Source organism: Acanthaster planci, linkage group LG06, assembly GCF_054643075.1.
Source record: "Acanthaster planci isolate LZ-2023a linkage group LG06, COTS_SCS, whole genome shotgun sequence".
NCBI lineage: Eukaryota > Metazoa > Echinodermata > Asteroidea > Valvatida > Acanthasteridae > Acanthaster > Acanthaster planci.
Genome location: NC_141782.1, coordinates 13,481,644 through 13,487,546, shown reverse-complemented (window position 1 = coordinate 13,487,546; position 5,903 = coordinate 13,481,644).

The window sequence follows — 5,903 nt, the reverse complement described above, 5'->3', positions numbered from 1 at the left end:
TAGGGGTCTTTGAAAAAGAGCCACATTTTTTCTGCTTTTTCGAAAGCAGGCATGTGGTCAATATTTGAATGGACTTTCATTTCATTTGGTGATGTTGCCTTCCTCGTCGCGCGCACATTTTCGTGAACATCTCTTCTGTTTGTTTCCATTTATCCCCGTCTCGGTTACAGTAACGTGTCTGTTTTTGGTTAATCTTCAAAAGTTGACGCGCAGTTTTCCTTCCACCGACGAAGCTTTTGTTTGATATTTCTCAACAAGACGAGTAAGGCGTCAATTAATGACGATCATGAAAACCGAAATTCTCGCGGCACACCGAAGTGAGAGAGTTGGCAGTCTATTCTTGTTGGACTTCGACGTCGTCCTCTCCCCTACGTCCAACCACACCATGACGTAACTGGCTCATGCTTCCTGCACCGGTTTCCGTATTTGCTTTCACCGATACAGGAAACATTGTCACTTTCACCTTCTATTTTAACAAGCACCCACCATTTTACTGTGTGCTCTATTAAAGTCCAAACGAGAATGGGGCTGGAGTGTGATGTACAGTGCAGGGTGCAAAGTTTCGGTCGTACGCACCGCACGCGCGCCTAATTGGATCTCGTTAATAAACCGAAGGAGAGGAGGCCTGCTTCGAATCTTCCATCTCGAATCATCCAGCGTTCAGTTAGACACCAACTATCTTTCACCTCTTCAACTACACTGATATAAAAGGGCTCCCCCCGAGAGCATCGTTTAGGGATCGAAAGGCCCGAGACGTAGAGCAAAATTGACCAAAATATTTTACTCCTGGAGGAAGACCATCGCACGGTGCCTTTGCAGTAGGTCCAGCTTAGCTACCTCAAGATAGACAAGTCCAAATTATTCACAATGTCAACCACAGGGTCAAACGTAACTGCTTATGACAACAGACATACCAGCTTTCCGATCCGGTTCGATGTATGCTTGCATGTGCGGGTGATTCGGTATTACTGTCCAGAATTGAAGCGAAGTTAAGTTAGTAGGCCTACATTAAAAAGACTCGAATTAGTGGTCCGATCGTTACAACTCTGCACAACAGAATGTTGCTGCTTTTACTTATGCTCAAGGCAATAATATAAGATACAGTTTCACGCATGACCTATATTTTGCAAGTAAAATAACATTCGAAAATAAGAAAGGTTTTCTGAAGTTAACAATATGTCAGTACACTTTGGTACTTTTGTTAAAATGCAGTTTAAATTGACAACTTCTGTAAATGTGCACAGTTTTAAGTGCTTGCTCAATGCTCACTGCCCTACTTTCAGTTTCCCAGGCAAGTTGTTTCATTTTTCCGGCATCCCCGATCATTGAATTATGCCTTGATAAACGACTTGTTTGTCAGAAATTTTTCCTCGTGTCAGAGTCACATGATTTTCCAGGGCTGCCCTGGTATGCCCATACGGGTCGGCGAAGGTGACCCTGTGTTGAACAGGAACAAACAACTTCCAAACCACATAAAAAGAACAGCCGGGAAATGCGGGGGCGGCAGCAGCGCTGTCCGGAGTCACATGACGTTGGCTAGTGCGCTGCTGCTATTGTTATCGAGGAGGGAATTCCCGCTAGCGCAGCACTAAGGTTAACCTTGTTACTATGCAAAGTGACGGGACTACTTTTGGCATTCCAAAGGAGGGAGCGAGAAAACGTGAGTCATGTGACGTGGAGACGAATAGATTTTCAGTCGCTGGGACTAAGGCTCAAACTGTATGGAATCTTACGGGCTATGGGGCACGTAGGCGAAAATGAAAATGAAAGAACAGTGCCGCGAAAAAGAACGCAGGCGTATACAGTAGTCACATGCCAGTTCAACGATCGATTGTTCAGCGGGATAATCGGGTTTGCCTCCGCGGGGCATGTACTGACAAGTTGGGGATACCCTATGTGGTACACGTGGTTCGCGCTGCGTGGCACCAGTGCTGTATAGTCGGTGGGAACATGGAGCCTGGGCTTTTCCTCCCTCTGTGGTGGAAATTGAATCGTGTAACTGAGTATTTAGGAAAAAAATCGATTTATTTCACCTTGTTGGTCGAACCACGGTAGAACGAAATTTCTTCACGAAATTGAAGTTTTTGTACTTGCATATGGTTTGGTTTGGAATGTGGTTTTGTCCCAAAATGAGCTCTGATAAGAATCACATAAGGGTGTGACAGGAGGGCCCCAAGCTTGTTCATATTGAAGTTAGTATGACGTGTCGTGATCATGTGGTGTAAAGCCGAGTGCGGTACCATGTGTGTGCGTGCTGTGCGTGGTCTGTAGAATTGGATTGTGCTTGATCTATTAAAGACTTCAATTCCAATGACACCTGCGCTTTGCATACAAAATCTGGGCCGTGGGGAAACTCCCAAACGTGTTGGCTGAGTTGCCAGTACTCATTAGTAGTGTCACTGACTATGAAGGAAGGAAAATCACCGCTTTAATAACATGTATATTGACATCATCATAATAATCAAATGAAAACCACGTACAGCATCGCCATCGACACCACTCAAACATCGCCACCTCTGCTGTGACCGGCAATCACTGTACCATCAGGCAACATCAGTGTAGGTCTTTAACTGAAGTTTAACTAAGGCACAGTCAAAACCTTCGCCATGAGCAGTATGATCAACCGAAACAGAAAACTTTAAACCATGGTGATCAGTCTAAAATGAAAAAGAGACCATTGAAAATTATAGGGGTTTCTATGTAGCTCGTATCATTAAAAAGCACAGGATTTCCCTGGCAATATCAGCACAACCTTTGGAGCTTGGATATCACCTCGATATAAGCAAACACAGCAATTACTTGTTCAAACAATCTTCTTTTTCGATAAACACTTCAAGCATTGAGGGTTCGAGCATGGAGCTGTTCCTACCTCCATGGTTCAAGCAAGCTAGATCTTTCGTTCTCCCCTAGTACTAATCTGCATATAACTGTAGTAGTTTAGTACGTATTATCACACTGACAACGACTGGCAGCGCAAGAGCTGCACCCATCATCAACTGATTAGCATACAACAGTAGGGATCCTGCAGTCAGCTAGGTTGTATTCGGCTCACTGCTTTCTTTTTGCCCTGACTTGACTACCAGCACCATGTGTTTTATTCCTCTATGAGACGAACAATGGACTTTCTGTGTCCATTTGAACGGGCTGTTTCTTGAATTTTTTTTCAGAGTTTCAAAAAAAACAAAGTTGTTGAACTTTGATCTCAACCCAACCACTGCATGTTTGCGACTGACACTGACAGAGGGTCTAGCCCGTGCAGAAGCTTCCTTATATGGTGTACCACTTGAAATTCCACCTTGCACGTGTTACGTTTTCAACTTTGACCGAGATACCACTGTTGATAAGCTTCAGAATAAACGGATTCATTGGCAGGTACCAGTTAGCCATCTCAAGTGAGACTGGAGCCATCAATTTTGTCACCATTTTCTCTAACATAAAAAGCGTGCTCCTTTCCCCGGACCAGCCCGCTCTTTACAGTGTATAAATTAAATACGAAAACAAAACCAAAACACGAAAATACATATAAACAAGCAACGAAATTCTGTGCTGGATATTGTCATCATTTTGGAAAAAAAAAAAGGATATACAGTCTGTACGTGCATATACAGCCGATCCCCGCCCCCAGCGTGCGGTTTGTATCTCGTGAAAAAAAGGAGAAAGGATAAAAATCACAAGCTCAACCAAAATGAAAATTTGCAACTACACTGTACACCGTTGAGTTGAACTTGTGACAGACTCGGCCTGAGTATGGAAACCATCTCGTGCATGCATTTCACCACGAGCGGTGTCTTGGCACAACCATGGTGCTATAAAACACATAGCTAATATCTAGATAAAAGAATTCATCAAAACACGAATAAGACGCCTGTCGCAACTTCGGAAGAAAATTGTTTACCTCATGGACAAATCTGTTGAGTAAGTGTCGTTGGAAGATTACCAACTCGTCGAAAGCAAAAGAGGGAATTGAAGAATTAAAGTGCCCCACACGGATATGGGCGATACACGCGTACCCATTATCAAACTTCCTTCTGTGCGTGGGCGCCGGTGACAGGCTGGCAGAGCAGAGGAAGGTGGCACCAGGAAGAAACGTTCACTGTCAAAGCACTTCCTCACACGTGTGATAGGACCAGGCCCACATGCATAGTGACTACATGTATCTGTAAGCCTCAAACTGCCCACCCGCCTTCCCTCATAAGATATTCTGTGTTTTAATATTGTATTTATCCTTGAATGTAAAAATGAGTCCCTCTTTCTTCCACGTAGGATTTTAGCTGTTTGTGTTTTTTTTTGGGGGGGGGGACTTTCTTCTCAAAGATTTAGTTTGTTTATATGGCCCCAGAAGAATGTAAAAGTTGTAAGTTGTGAGATTCTGGACAAAGATCTTTTTCATTTCCCCCTTTTCCCCATCTTCCAAAGCAAACATAAAATGAGTATTATAGTTGACTGGTCCCAGCAGCTGTGTTAGAGCAAGAGTCTTAAATGGTTTTTTCCCCTTTCAGAATGGTGACACAGAATGACTTCAACACCTGGTTGGGGGGCGAAATGTTGAACCCATCATTTGTCTTCCTGAATGCATAAGATATACCGAGACACACCTCGGAATGACATGGTCTTGCAGTAAGGGGGGCTCAGAAACAGTTGCACATTAATAATAAAGCTAAGTGGATCCCCTTTTCGAAATGTCAAATAATCTCCTGTAAAACAAAGGGCTACCTCTGAAAGACGGAGATTGGTGCGTACTACGTAAAGTGACCCCCCATCTATAGCGTACATGTAGCGTACTGATTCAAGACCCAGTATTAAATTCTAACACCTTAGCGCTAAACATGAACCTCTCCGCCGGGGTGATACGGAGTGCACTTAATCATATAAATGTGAAATCGTGTTCACAGAAAGGTTTTTACTAGAAAAATCATACCATACCTGCAAACATTCTATTGTCTAGTCATTTTTCAAAATCGTTTGGCTATTGGCCAAAATGATTTTCAAAAATGACTAAACTTACAACAGAAGATTTGGCCGTGACTTTCGCACAGTGGTTATGCATTGCTGGCGTCTCCATGGTGCCCCAGAGGCTTATCTTATTACAACGGATACACAAAAGGTTTACTCGAGCCAATCCCAGTGCTATATTTGAGAACGAATGAACGAGTAACCTCTATGGCGTTCTTACTGGATACGTCACATGAACTGGACCATTTTAGTGAACTTTTATTACTGTGTCTGGGCACAATTTTCATAGGCCTATTGTTGACCCACGTAATGTCGTACCGTACAAATTGTCTTTTGGAGTGCCAAGTCTGTACATACATTTTCCGTGGATTTTGCGATAAATTTATGAAAAAAAAATCATGTGGAAGTTCTCAATAAAGGAGCAATTAAAAAAAAGAAATAGGGGGACGACAAAGTTTTGTAGCTCTATGATTCCAAATAAATCACAAGGTGTTATCTTCAATCCACCCCTTAATCCAAATTTTCCATGTGCATGTATTTGGAAGTTTTTCCTACGCCCATCGTGCCCTGTAACAAAGGATCGTGCAGGTTAAGCTAGTACATGTAGATCTGATTAATTCTCTTAGCGTGTATATAACAAGAGAACTGTTATCTCATCGCAAGTGTAAGGGCACCTGTTGGTGTGTGTCATGCAAGTTATGTGGCGGTTCATAGGAAGGTAGTAAAGCGGAAAGTGCCGGAAAAGTGCGAGGTCTGTTGTAGGCATTCGCAGTCACCATGTCTCCCTGTTCATCTGATCATTAAAAAAAATAGAGGGGGGCAACCTTGGTTCAACACCATACATTTAGAAAATATTTGGAATTTTGCCTCGCTAAGTTTACTCAGTAAAATTTCTTCGTTATTACAAGTCCCACGAGAGAAATTTCCCGGGGGGGGAGGTCGGATAAGAG